A 15,757-nucleotide genomic window follows, 5' to 3' on the forward strand; every position below is an offset into this window, starting at 1 on the left:
CTGACCGAACCCAAAGGGTGCTCATCAATGGTTCCTCTTCATCCTGGAGAAGAGTGACTAGTGGGGTGCCACAGGGTTCTGTCTTGGGCCCGGTCTTATTCAACATCTTTATCAACGACTTGGATGATGGACTCAAGGGCATCCTGATCAAATTTGCAGATGACACCAAACTGGGAGGGGTGGCTAACACCCCAGAGGACAGGATCACACTTCAGAACGACCTTGACAGATTAGAGAACTGGGCCAAAACAAACAAGATGACTTTTAACAGGGAGAAATGTAAAGTATTGCACTTGGGCAAAAAAAATGAGAGGCACAAATACAAGATGGGTGACACCTGGCTTGAGAGCAGTACATGGGAAAAGGATCTAGGAGTCTTGGTTGACCACAAACTTGACATGAGCCAACAGTGTGACGCGGCAGCTAAAAAAGCCAATGCAATTCTGGGCTGCATCAATAGGAGTATAGCATCTAGATCAAGGGAAGTAATAGTGCCACTGTATTCTGCTCTGGTCGGACCTCACCTGGAGTACTGTGTCCAGTTCTGGGCACCACAGTTCAAGAAGGACACTGACAAACTGGAACGTGTCCAGAGGAGGGCAACCAAAATGGTCAAAGGCCTGGAAACGATGCCTTATGAGGAACGGCTAAGGGAGCTGGGCATGTTTAGCCTGGAGAAGAGGAGGTTAAGGGGTGATATGATAGCCATGTTCAAATATATAAAAGGATGTCACATAGAGGAGGGAGAAAGGTTGTTTTCTGCTGCTCCAGAGAAGCGGACACGGAGCAATGGATCCAAAGTACAAGAAAGAAGATTCCACCTAAACATTAGGAAGAACTTCCTGACAGTAAGAGCTGTTCGACAGTGGAATTTGCTGCCAAGGAGTGTGGTGGAGTCTCCTTCTTTGGAGGTCTTTAAGCAGAGGCTTGACAACCATATGTCAGGAGTGCTCTGATGGTGTTTCCTGCTTGGCAGGGGGTTGGACTCGATGGCCCTTGTGGTCTCTTCCAACTCTATGATTCCATGATTCTATATTAAACACCAATGACTTTACATTGTTCTTTTGTTCTATCTAGGAATATAACAACCAGAAGTTATAGGGATTAGGTTTTTGTTACGGGGGTTATGTAAAAGCTGATGTCACATCATGTTTCTTCCTTCTCTCAGCATTGTTATAAATATAGGCACAGATGTGTGGCAGCCCAAGTATTTGAGATACTATCTAGGTTGGCCCATTGGGTGCAATTTGCATTTATATTGTTATATGCTACATCAGGCTCTGAGCAGTGAGAGAATCAGGACTTAGATTTCCTTTTAAGTAAGCTCAGTGGAGACCACAGAGTCTTGAGCATATATGGCTTTATTTAAACATTCAAGCATATGGCTTTATTTATACTAGTTCTGCAAGCTTCCCTTTATGTGTTCTCCTCTCACTGATGCAGGATCCCAGGATCGGAATGGGAACCAGGCTTGAATTCAGACTGATCCTCCAAACTCATAACAATATATTCAATAGAATATATAGAATAGAATTCAATAGAATTCACTTCTTTAAGTTGTCAATTAATACATTCATTTCCAGTGTTAAAGGAACCAGTATAGAGGCTGTGCATTCAGCTTATAACATTAATACATAGCTTGTTCTATCTTTAATCTTTACTCCAATCCAATTTTATAAAGGCTGAAGAATGTATAATGAAATTATCTTTGTATGTTATGTTAAAGTGTTTAAAATCACAATTGGCTGATGTTCACATCCTACCTGGTTAAACCAATGGTGCCATTTTATGGCTCCCTCATTGATGGTCAACGCTTGCTGTGGAGGAGCCAGGGAATCCACCCCTCCTACCTTCACTCTCCGAAAGGATTGGTTGGAGGAAAGAATCCAATTGGTAATATCAAATCCAGCTAGTATCTCCCCATTCTGGTCCAAGGAAATCTTATCCCCAGCGCTGTTGTTAAATGAGATACCCCTCAGAAAATAATGGAGCTGGATAGAAAGAGAAAGTATAGAAAAGGCTTCAATTTAGCAAGAGATAACTATGATGTTCACTTTTTATGGCAGGTTTCCAAATATCCATCTTGGCGGAAAGCAGATTTCTTTTCATATATAGCCAGGTATTTCTCACATTTGGAAGTTCATTTCAAATTACAGATTTTTAAGATCTCCTGCAGCAAATGCACACACACTAATAATTTATTAGTGGAAAGTGGGTCCTCTGTTCATTTTGTTGTCTAAAATACATCACACTGTTCTCTATAGACACTATATGCTATGCTACGTGATATATTATTCCTTTTATACACCAACTTCAGAGGTAAATGGGAAAACAATCCCATGCTCATCTAAGTGTCGGTTTGCAAGCCCCCTCCATAGAGGCTGGCCCCTCTCACTGTCCTCGGAGCTTGCTTACCGGTAACCTCCTCTGGCTGATATCCAGACAGACCAGGGAGATTTTGATAGGCGACATTTTCCCAAGCGTGGGTAAAATGCACAACCCCTCCCTCCTGCTTCTGCAGGGAAAGAAAATAAGTCAGAAATCTATTTACATGATGTTTATTTCTGACATTACAGCACTAGAGAAAAACACGTCCTTTCAGTTCAGTTCTTCTAGCAAGTCTGACAAACTTCCTGAACATGCTCAGTCAGAAGGTTTCAAATTACACTCTTCAACAAAGACTTATCCAGCCTGTGAACGTCCTGGGAAATTCTTCTTTCCCACAGATAGGCACATCATGTGATGTCAACAATCTGGCTGTCTGCAGCTGTGATGTTTCCATATACTGACACTAAGAGGTTACTATTAATAGTTGAAGAAACAGGTTAAAGAAGTAATGGTGATAAAGGCAAAGTCTAGAAGTTGGCTATATCATGCTTGGATGGAATTCATTTTCTTTTGTTCTCTTTCAGTATTTCTACTTTAAGTTGAAACCATTTAAAAGAAGAAATTTAAAATATTTAAAATAATAAAAATTACAATAAATCCAGTTTTTGAACTAATAATAATAATAATAATAATAATAAGCAGTATAATGCAAGGAGATTAAAATACGGCAACACCCATGTGACTTGCCTAAACAAAAATGTTTTAAGCAGGTGCCTAAATGAATACAGTGAAGGTTTCTGTCTGATGTTAATAGACAGCGAAGTCCAGTGGGCTGAAAGTGAAGCTAGAAAAGCATGTGAAGAAGTTCCCATTTAGCTCTATGTGCATCTCATGGCCAAAAGGCAGTGAATTGGGGAAGTGGTTTTGAGGGCATCTGGGGAAGATTTCAAGACCATTGCTGCACCCACATTGCTGACCCCTGCTGTGGTTGCATAGGGAAAATGACAGTTAACCAAATGGACAGATATAAAAGGCAAACAGAACATGTTTTGAACCTCTTTGAGGAAGGGTGTGCAGTCCAGTACCTGCCACAGCGTTTTTTTGTGAAACTTCACTCCTCCCCTGATCATTACTGGTCTGTGTTTGCCTCGGGATATAGACATGGCATGTAAAGCATGGGCCACAGCATAGACAGCATTGTAGATGTGGTAGCTGTGGCTGGTCATGCTCATTTCAAAGAAAGGACCAGGAAGATTCTCCAGCTTCTCTTGCCCAGTGCAAATATCCCCCTTCACACCGCCAACCACTCGATTTGCAAATACACAGCCAAATGCCTGTTGCCAGAAGTCCAAAATGAAGCCATCTCCTTTTGGGTTGGAAGGGGTTTTGCTCTGGACAAATTTACGAAATCCTGATGGATCATTTGAGTGGGTTGTGAATGAGAGAACCCCATGGAGTCTCTCTGTATCCCATGTCCGTTGATAGACAAAAGAAGTGAGCTCCACCTGGGCTGTCATAATCCACACTTTACCTTTTGGGGTATTTGAACTTTGTTCCAGTTCTGATAGGTAAGGAAACCACCTAAAATATGCCCCAGAATTTGATTCTCCATAGAACAACACCACATTGGCTTTGCTATCATTTATTCTGTCATTTATTTTTGCCCCCAGTTTAAACATATCGTTAATTTCAGTGACATATGTAGATTTGTGACTTCTTTCTATGAAGGCAAAGCAAATGCCACTCTGGGAAAATAGTGGAACCACAGTTTGCACAAATCTTTCTGCATTCTCATCATAGAAAGTAAGGATTCCAATCCATATCCACCGGAAATGCAGAAGCAAAGACAGGATCCCCTTATACTGGTGGTCTTCCTTGGGCACCATCTGGTAGAAGAAAAGGCCTGGGGTTTTATCATTCATCACTGGAGCAGGGCCATATATCAGCTAAACATAGTTGTGGTAGGAGGAGAAAGAGACAGAAGCAACAATAACTTTTTAATATTAGATTTGTGTATTAAGAGCACTGTTGGGGCATTTTCCAATTGGGCCTTCTAATCCTTGCCCTTTGGGTTGCCCATGCTAAGCCCTTTTTGCTAAGCCAAGTGATACTCACCTGCCAATGAGCTGTTATCATTTATCAGGAACTGGCTAGGCCAAAAGGGATGTCTGAAGCAATAATGTATGTGCTATCTATACTTGATTTCTTAACTTGGATCTGCCATTAGCGTGGCCCACGTGATTATTTGAAATGTGCGCGTTCATTTATCAGAATATATCTAGATGTGTTAAATTCCCGTAAGTTGACAAAGAGATGCATATCTCACCTGTGGAACCTTATAGATATCCAAGATTGTTGCCACATGAAGGGAAATTTGGGAGTCCAGCCCTCCAATGATGGCTATCAAGTTTTTCTTGATGTCACAGATGTAGTTGGGGACAAATGTTTCCAGTGTGGATATGAGTAACATTGTGGCATGAGAGGTCCATTTGGCATTGAAATAGCTGTCATAGATGCGGAAACCTAAGGTGACATTGGGTAAGAGCTGAGGGTTTTCGTTGATCTCTTTCACTGCAAATTGCAAGGCCAGGATGTGCTGGTAATTCTTAGTCACCACTCTAAAAAGAGAGTTTCATTTTCCATCAGAAGAGCATGTAACACCTTGTAAATTTATCACAACACGGTTCTACATCATCCTCATTAGTATTATATTTTACAGCATTTATTTAACTTTTTTTTAAGGGGGAAGAAATTGCCTTTAAAATGTCCCTGATACACATTTTTTAATGCTGCTTCATCATCTGTGTGGAAGTCCTACCCTTATTTCATTGTCTTGGAGCCCTCACGCAAAAGTGATACAGTTATTTACAGAACAATGTTACATGTCTTCATATGATACCTGAATGTTTAAATCAGTGGGGGAAGTGGCAACATTTTCTTCAGATTTGTGGAAATTCCTCCTGATCACATTTCTCTTACAACATATCTCCTTCGACCGAAACATTTGTTCTGCCTCTAGGTCAAGGACGGAGAACTCTCCAGTGGCTCTCCAGTTGTTGTTATACTACTATGTCCATTATTATTGATGGAACTGATGGAGTCCAACAACCACTGCAGGGCCAAAGTTTAGCCACCCCTCCTCTAAAACTGATCACTCCAGTGCCCAAAGAAGGAATCAGAATACAGAAGAGAAATTATTCAGTTCTTACTCTATCTCTTCAAGCAATGTTGGTGGGGGGTTTTCAGTGAATGCTATTGAACTGGAGACGATGATGCTGTGAGAGGCTATGCCACCAATGATGAGGTCTCCTTCCTGATGATACTGATGAAGTGGAGTGTATGGATCATGGACATGGCATTTAACAATGGGAGGCTTGCATATTGCATGAGGCAGTAGAATCAGCAGCAAGAGGAACAATGCCACCATTCTTGGTACAATTGCTCTGTATAATCAAAAATCCCCCTTGTAATATTACTTCTTTTGAGATGGAATTAATTTGACCCAATTGTCCTTTTAGCCTGCTCATATGTCTGAAATCTAGACTGTGAAAACTGGAAAAAATAAAATATTGATAGTGCTGATGGATCCTTGCTGATGGTTTCTGATTCCTAAGTCTAGCCGTGATTGCTGGAGGTAATATATTTTTATCAGCCTCCTCTAACCTTGTATCCCTCAGATGTTTTGGGCTACAGTTCACAGCATTCAAAGCTGGCTACAGGTGATGAGGTTGTGATCCAGAAAAGTCCAAGGGCACCAGACTTTGAAAGGCTCAATTACAGTACCTCTCACAGACTTTCTCATTAACTTTGATAGTGTACTGTGCAAGTCCATGAGGTGGTTTGATAAACGGAAACTTTAATTATAGTGCTTTTGATAATTGAAGGGTAGATAGTCACTTGTGTGTCTTTCTTTACGGAAGTTTTTATTTCTTCTTAGCTGCATAAGATTTTGAAGAAGAAGGAAAAATACTGGAAATGTAACCCTTTGGTCTCAAGAGGGGGAGGAAATGAACGTGTTTGATCATAACACTGGCCTCTTGAAATTCTGTCTTCTCCAACATGGAACAAATTTTTAATTCATTGGCAGTGCTCAATTTTACCTCTTGTTATTCTTGTATCTCCCGTTCCTTCTCTCCTTTTGTCACTTTTTTCCTTGCCAAAATTTAAACAGTTGTGCCACAAATACATTATTATTTCCCCCTTTCCCTTTCTTTGTGCTTTACAAATAGGAATATAATTTAAGGGCGGACATACTGATTCTTGCCCACCACCCCAATCTCTAAGTGGTGGTAGATTCCTGGGACTTGAGGCGCTCAGCCAGGATTTGTGTTTACTTTTGGAATGAGGCACAGCAGAGAGTTTGGCATTTTTAGGATATATGGATTATTTACACATTATATACGTCCTGAACCTATGATGGGGTGGTGGTGGTTCACAGCATTAAAACCCCTAAAGTCTTTATTTCCCCCCCTCTTAACTGTAGCCTTGAATTCAAACATTGCTCTCTGACCCTTTCTCCTGCTTGCTGCTTTATTTCTACGTCGCATCAGTGCAAACTTTCAACTCGGGCTTTTTCCTTTCAGCCTATTCAGGGTCCCAACCATTTCCTGTTGCACATAGAGCCTCCTTTCCTTTATTCTACTAATGGCCCATCAGCCTGGCAGTCACCTCAACACAGGAAGGTAGCCTGGCTTATATTTTAACACTTTCTGGATCCAGGGATTAGAAGGATCTGACATGCAGTCTACGTCTCCCTGTCCCAGTCCAAATTCATAACAGTATATAAAATGATATAATATTAAAATCTAAACTGCAAGTCAGCAAGAAGAAAAAGCAGAATATGGGTAATTCATGTATGATGAATGATTTTATACGATTAGAAAGAGTAATATTTGAAGGTAGCAGATCCCTGTATAGGAATTTTGTTTCATTAAATGTATCATAATGTAGCCCCAAAGCTCTCCAAGAGGGATCCTGCTACCATCCATGAAGGTGTAAATTTGGAGTTCATTGGAATCCCCTGACCTTCTGTATCAAACAGTGATGGATACTCTGGACTTCTCTTTCCCTTTCGCTAACTCACTTGAGGTGCCTCTTCCTAATTGGTTCCCCAGATTTTTCTCTGTTTCTCATTGATAACTTTGTGCTCAATTCCTTGTCAAGCTGTTCCAGCTTGATCAGCAAATTTGATCAGCGAGTGTGGTCTTATACAATGACCCCCCCCCCCATTCCTCATTTTGACAATGTGATAATGTGTTGGATGGACACAAATTCCCAGCCTGTACACTGAAGCAAAGAAATACTCTTGTGCTTTTTTCAAGGCCTCCTTCTAATTAATAGATCGCTATCATTCAGTTCTGGTCTCAACAAAATAATGTTGTCAGATGTACCAATATAGAAGGTGGGGGGGGGGAGGGAGTTCTGGCTATGCTATTATGCAGATACCCAGGAAGTGCTGGGAGATGCATGCACACATAATTTACCCATGAACCTCTAAAAACATACATGTATGAGAGGTGGATCTGTTTTGAGAGTCAAACTCATGGTGCCCTGAAAATGTGCCTAAACAGTTCTAAACCCAGAAATTCACAACACGACATTTCAAGAGCAAACTTTTATTACAGATGGGTTCGGGGAAATGAGATTTCAGGCACTATGTTATAATCAATGCAATACAATACTTACATGGGTGCATTTTAATTCTAATATTCTAATTCATTCATACTTCTTAATCTGAAGAGATAAAAGTTCCTTCATTGTGAAAAAGAAAGTGGTGAAACATAACCCTTAGTTACAGAATGCCCCGTGTTGAGAACCATTCCTGGGGAACCCCACAGGATCACTAGGAGGGGGCCCCTCTTCCTGCCCATTGCCACCAAGGATCCATCTGAATGACCCTTCTCAGTGCTATTTTTCTAGAAAAAGAATTGCCAAAACTCTGTATGAATGCCTCCCTTGTTCTCTTATAATGGCAATGGCGCCCACCTGAGAGGTGACAGAACTGAGTTCCAGTGAGTTCTGGCTGAAAAAAAGCCCGAGCTCTTATGTCACTTAGGTTGGTATCCTGTCAACTTACCAGCAAACCATGCATATCAGCAACCAACCCAAGAGGCCTTCATGAGTGCCTGCCAGCCGAAGTCATTGCCAGTTGCAATTACGTATACAGGTGGTGACCATATTGTGTGTTCCACTACAATGGGGCAGGATGTACATTAACACAGCCACATGCAGAAAAATAAGATGGGATTAGACAGTGTAATATTGTTCATCTCTACTGCTGAATAGTTGTGGGACAGAGCCTAAGGGCAGAATAATACAGTGCCATGACCTAATGATAACAAATGCAGAGTTCATAGTCAGCAGAGGAAAAATCAGGTCTGGAATTGCTGAATATAGGGGCATCAGTGCAGTGAAAGAGGGCAAGTAGTGGAGATATGTAGGCAATAGTAGTGCTCAGTGGGCATCTGCACACCCTACTTGATCTGGGGGTGAAATCTAGGGTCCTGGATTGGGCAGACCGAGGGAACAACTGCCCTGCCCTGTATTCATCCTTAGAGCAATTTGGGGGAAGGCCTAATATTTAATTGGTATTTTTAAAATTCTGATTAAAGTTGGGAGTGGACAGGGAAAGGAGACACACCATCTCCTTCCCACTTTTTGACTGACCGCAGAGGAGGGTTAAATCCTGTGGAGTGGTTGCCTGAAGAGGATTCTGGGTGCTTCTTTTAAGGGATGCATACAAATCCCTGAACTAAATATTATATCCAGTGACACAGACCCTGATTTCTTCATCATTTTCTTCTTATTAGGTGTTCCCTATTGTTCAGCTCAGGCCTCAGCAAAATAATGTAACATTTGGGGGAAAAGATGCAACCCAACAAGCCAGCACTGGAGGCTAAGATAGAGAAGATCTCCACAGCCACCATGTATTTCCCCTTTGTGCTCATGTAGGAAGGAACAAAGGATAACCAAACACTACAAAAGACCAGCATGCTGAAAGTGATGAACTTGGCTTCATTGAAACTATCAGGTAATTTCCGGGCAAGGAAAGCCACAGTGAAACTGACCACAGCTAGGAAGCCCATGTAGCCCAAGACACAGTAAAAGAAGGTTGCAGTCCCCTCATTGCACTCTAGTATAATTTCTTCAGCCACTGACTTCATGTCAATATTAGGGAATGGAGGAGAGATCACCAGCCATACAGTGCAGATGAGTGCTTGAATAAAGGAGCAGGAGAGGACAATAGAGTTTGCTAGTCCCTTCCCCACCCACTTTCTCATCCGGGATCCTGGTTTTGTGGCCATGAAAGCCAGAACCACAGTGATGGTTTTTGCCAGCACACAAGAAACAGCCACTGAGAAGATGAAATAAAAACATGGTCCTTAATCCCAAAAATATGAGCAGCATCCCACTGCCGGTAAATACATAATTAAAATGATTTTAAAAGTGTACAAGGGGTTTCAAACAATAAAAAAATAACTGATGGAACCGTTCTCTTCTCACCTATCCGATGTATAATACTGATTCAGGCAAAATGCAAGAGGTAGGACCACAAAGACCCTTCCTGATCTCCGGCTAGAAGCCAACTCAAATTTTCCTATCACTGTTCAAGTTGCTCACATTTAGTTACTTCTTCATTAAGGAGTGATTGTGTAATTGAAACTTTGCAAATTTCTACATTTGAAGATTTAATCAACACCTTTCAACTCTTCTCTGGTTTTATATATTTCAAACGTCTCCAAACATTACAGCACAATTCTCTGAAGTTTAAGGGCATCAAAATACATGTTTAATTATGTTACCAAAAAGTAAATGCACATTCAAATATTATTTGTGAAGAAAAATATATATGCTTACACACATTTTGATAGAAAATGCATGATTAAGTATGTAATCAATCAAACAAATCATGGGCAAAAATTTGTGAAAGTTACAGGGATTGAGTCAACTCTAGCCAAAGTGTCAAAACAGATTTCAAGATCTTCTGTAGAAGAACATATCACATTTAGGGAGAAAATCCATGCCAAGAATATGACATAATGCAAGCCTGGCAGAAATTAAGATGGCATAAAGCAGGGTTAGGCAAACTAAGGCCTGGGGGCTGGATGTGGCCCAATCGCCTTCTCAATCCGGCCCGCGGACAATCCGGGAATCATCGTGTTTTTACATGAGTAGAATGTGTTCTTTTATTTAAAACGCGTCTCTGGGTTATTTGTGGGGCATAGGAATTCATTCATTATTATTTTTTCAAAATATAGTCTATCCCCCCACATGGTCTGAGGGACAGAGGGGCAGCCCATGGCTGAAAAAGGTTGCTGATCCCTGGTATAAAGTACACCAGATCCAAAATCCATTCAGGAGCATGGCTGCTGCTGGTTTAGTGAGCCAAAGCTCGTGAGAGAGAAAACAAGCTTTTAAAATAGTGTTTTATTGGCTTAATCTGCGCTGGGTTTCCAGGTCAAGTGACCAAGCTGAATGGGCTTCATGCATTGTATTCTAAGTACACCCCCCCCCCCGTTTCAACCCCTGTAATACTCCCCTTTTAAGGCTTACACCAGTTTAAGAAGCATATCACTCAGCAAAGCCTGCATGAGGGAGGTATAATGACAAATTTCCAGCTGTTACACAAACCTCCCGGCTCATCTGAAAATCATCTTTATACTAATCCTGTTCAACCTGGTGGATCTTGCTATAGGATTCTTCCTTAATAATAACATTCAACATCTACAATCACAAATTATCACACATACACTTTCCTTAGGTCTCTTTCAGCAAGATTTTTCAATATTTCATGAACTGTCAAAAGGAATCTTGATGAATGCATGTTATATATACTAAATTTCTTACCCTCCTGGTCAGAAATCTTCCCTTCTGGACATGGGATGCAATCGTAGCAGCAAAATGCTTCCCCCTCCTTCACTTTCCTGCAAAAACCAGGGCGGCAGCTTTCAGTACATACAGAGGTAGGCTGTGTCTAATACACAAATGAGAGAGATATATATGTTTAAAATAAGTGGACTCAAAGAAAAGCTAAAAGGGGAAGTTAAGCTCTTCCTTAAAAGGGATTTGCAAAAGAACAACAACATTCATTTCAGGAATTCATTTAATAGGTTGTTTCAATTCCATTTTGACTCATTTTCTGGCATTTTCCTTTGACTCAATGTGCAAACTCCAATAAATTGGTGGTGGTTTGTGTGTGTGTGTTTTTTGCAGTTACTGTTGTGGATAGTACTGTTTTTAATATCCTCTATAGTCCTCTTTCTGCCAAAGTGGCATTAAAGGGTTGTGGTGGTGTCGCTTAATGAAAATTAAACCTTAGAGTTATACACCTTGAAACATGGCATGCATAATCTGACTTGTGACGTCTACAAATGTAAAGCCTCAGTGTTACACACTTGCTATTGTGTGACCAAGCAGCGACAGCCCCAGTCCCCAGGGATCATAAGGAAGGAATAAAGACTCTGACACCATTATATGGAATTAAAATTAGGCCACAACTTTATTAAACTTCCAAATGTAGGAAGACCTTGGCTTAGACCTTGGGCATGTATCCCTCCCAGCCCCCCAGCTGGGGGAACTGGGGCACATCAGGGTAAATGGGATATGGGGGTGCTCTGCGAGATGTAAGTGTAGCAGGCAGCCAAGCCCATATCCCCACACGCAGGGTAGTTCACTGACGACCTTTCAATGTATGGCCAATGACACCCATATATAAAACCCCTTTAAGAGGAGGACCCTGGAATCGCCACTGCAGGGGTGTGACTCACCACTTCAGCCCCCCGCCCCCCCATATAGGGAAGAAAAGACTAAAGGATTCCACCCAAGGCCATAACCTCCAAAGTTGTGACTAATTGCTATGGGGAAGACAAAACCTGCCAATGCAGGAAAATTTATTCCCGGTCCTTCAACAGCAACCAGACATAGACTGCATCAGCACCCACTAAACAGGAAGAAAAAGTTAACCAGCAAACAATAAAACATTAAACTAAGGGAGGGTTGCGTGGGTGAAGCTCCTGAGCCGACTGCCTGGATACTGTCGGCTCCACCCCCTTATATATATAGGACTGGCCCCACCTCCCGGCAATGAAACTTGACTACTGAGGATGGGCATGAACCTCTAAAAATGAACACTGAGAGGCAGGCCAGTCCCTGTTTGCCAGTAAATTCCCTGGGAACTGTACCACCTCATGTGATCCCGCAAAAGGCATCCACAATGTAACGTGTGAGTGCTCATTCTAAAACCTTGAAACATGGCATGCATAATCTGACTTGTGAGGTGTACAAATGTGTCAAAACTTTAAACCAATTTTGTAAAAAGAGCCACAGTGGCGAAAGTGCTGAAAATTGACATAAGGACCTTTTGAAACTGAAATACTGTATTTATATCTGCAATCTATAGGTCTTAACTAGGCAGTCAAAGACATTCGCTTGACAAAGGAACTAGTCCAGCAAACTTCCCTTTATTTATTCTCCCCTCACTGGTGCAGGAGCCCAGAATTGTAATGTGAACCAGGGTTTCATCCAGACTGATCCTCCAAACGCATAATATATTTGATATCATCAAAATCTATTTAGGATTCACTTCTTCAAGTTGTCAGTTAATTCACTTTCAGTGTAACTGGAACCAGTATAGAGACTGTACATTTAGCTTATAACATTAATTCATAGCTTGTTTTAACTTTAATCCAATGTTATAAAGGTTGAACAATGTGCAATGAAATTCCCTTTTATGTTAAGTTAAAGTGTTCAGTGTTACAAAGGGCTGATGTTCGCATCCTACCTGGTTAAACCAATGGTGCCATTTTATGGCTCCCTCATTGATGGTCAACATTTGCTGTGGAGGAGCCAGGGAATCCACCCCTCCTACCTTCACTCTCTGAAAGGATTGGTTGGAGGAAACAATCTAATTGGTAATATCAAATCCAGCCAGTATCTCCCCATTCTGGTCCAGGGAAATCCTATCCCCAGCGCTGTTGTTAAATGAGATACCCTTCAGAAAATGATGGAGCTTGATAGAAAAAGAAAGAGAAAGTATCGATAAGGCTTCAATTCAGCAAGAGAAAAACATGATGTTCACTTTCATGTCATGTTTCCAAATATCCACCTTGGAAGAAAGCAGTTTTCATCTATATATATATAGATGGCTATATTATATTATATTATATTAGCCAAGAATTTATCACATTTGGAAGTTAATTTCAAATACAAATTTTTATGATCTCTGGCAGCAAATGCACACACAGTGATTAAAAACTTTATTAACAGGAAAGTGGGTGCTCTGTTCATTTTGTTGTCTAAAATATATCACTTTGCTCTCTATAGACTTTATATGCTGTGCTATTTGATATATTATACCTTTGATGCTCCTATGTGATATATTACACCTTTGATACTCCAACTTCAGAAGTCAATGGGAAATCAGCCCCATGCTCATCTGAGAGGATGGTATGAATAGTTGAAGCAACAGGTTGAAGAAGGAATAGGGGTGAAGGCAAAATCTAGAAGTTGGCTATATCATACTTGGATGGAATTCATTTTCTTTTGTTCTCTTTCAGTATTTCTACTTTACGTTCCAACAGTTTAAAAGAAGAGATTTAAAAGATTTAAAATTAGAAGTAAAATGCAAGGAATGTGAACGTAAAATATGTGCCTTGCCTAAACAAAAATATTTTAAGCAGGTGCCTAAATGAATACAGTGAAGGTGTCTGTCTGATGTCAATAGGCAGGGACCTCTAGTAGGCTGAATCTTAAGCTAGAAAAGCATGTGGAGAAGTTCCCATTTGGCTTTAAGTGCATTTCAAGAGAGATAAAGCATCCATGTGCATCTCATGGCCAAAGGGGAGTGAATAGAGGAAGTGGTTTGGGGGAACCTGGGGGAGATTTCAAGAGCATTGCTGCACCCACATTGCTGACCCCTGCTATGGTTGCATAGGAAAAGTTACAATTAGCAAAGGTATAAAACCAAAGGCTTTTGAAGCTTTTTCGGGAAGGATTTTCAGCCCAGTACCTGCCACAGCGGTTGTTTCTGAAAGCAGTATAATGTAAGGAAATTAAAATACGTCAACACCCATGTGACTTGCCTAAACAAAAATGTTTTAAGCAGGTGCCGAAATGAATGCAGTAAAGGTCTCTGTCTGATGTTAATAGGCAGCGAAGTCCAGTGGGCTGAAAGTGAAGCTAGAAAAGCATGTGAAGAAGTTCCCATTTAGCTCTATGTGCATCTCATGGCCAAAGGGCAGTGAATAGAGGAAGTGGTTTTGAGGGCATCTGGAGAAGATTTCAAGACCATTGCTGCACCCACATTGCTGACCCCTGCTGTGGTTGCATAGGGATAATGACAGTTAACCAAATGGACAGATAGAAAAGGCAAACAGAACATGTTTTGAACCTCTTTGAGGAAGGGTGTGCAGCCCAGTACCTGCCACAGTGGCTGATTCTGAAGCTTCATTCTTCCCCTGATCATTACTGGTCTGTGTTTGCCTCGGGATGTAGACATGGCATGTAAAGCATGGGCCACAGCATAGACAGCATTGTAGATGTTGTAGCTGTGGCTGGTCATGCTCATTTCAAAGAAAGGACCAGGAAGATTCTCCAGCTTCTCTTGCCCAGTGCAAATATCCCCCTTCACACTGCCAACAACTTGATTTGGAAATACACAGCCAAATGCCTGTTGCCAGAAGTCCAAAATGAAGCCATCTCCTTTTGGGTTGGAAGGGGTTTTGCTCTTGAGAAACTGACGAAATCCTGGTGGATCATTAGAGTGAGTTGAGAATGAGAGAACCCCATGGAGTATTTCTGTATCCCATGTCCGTTGATAGACAAAAGAAGTGAGCTCCACCTGGGCTGTCATAATCCACACTTTACCTTTTGGCTTATTTGAACTTTGTTCCCGTTCTGATAGGTAAGGCAACCATCTAAAATATGCCAGAGCATATGATTCTCCATAAGCCAACACTACATTGGCTTTGCTATCGTTTATTCTGTCATGAATTTTTGCCCCCAGTTTAAACATATCATTCATTTCCGTGAGATAAGTAAGTTTGTCATTTCTTTCTATGAAGGCAAAACAGATGCCATTCTTCGAAAAAAATGGAACCACAGTTTGCACAAATCTTTCTGCATTCTCATCATAGAATGTTAGGATCCCGATCCATATCCACCTGAAATGCAGAAGCAAAGACAGGATCCCCTTATACTGGTGGGTTTCCTTGGGCACCATCTGGTAGAAGAAAAGGCCAGGGGTTTTATCATTCATCACTGGAGCAGGGCCATATATGAGCTAAACGTAGTTGTGATAGTAGGAGAAAGAGACAGAAGCAGAAATAGCTTTTATTTTTTAGATTTATGTATTGAGAGCAACATTGGGGCAACTTCACACTGGGCCTTGTAATCCTCGCCATTTGGCCTGTGCATGCTAGTTTTGCTAAGC

The sequence above is a fragment of the Podarcis pityusensis genome (assembly GCF_964106645.2).
Source record: "Podarcis pityusensis genome assembly, contig: HAP1_SCAFFOLD_174, whole genome shotgun sequence".
Classification (NCBI taxonomy): domain Eukaryota; kingdom Metazoa; phylum Chordata; class Lepidosauria; order Squamata; family Lacertidae; genus Podarcis; species Podarcis pityusensis.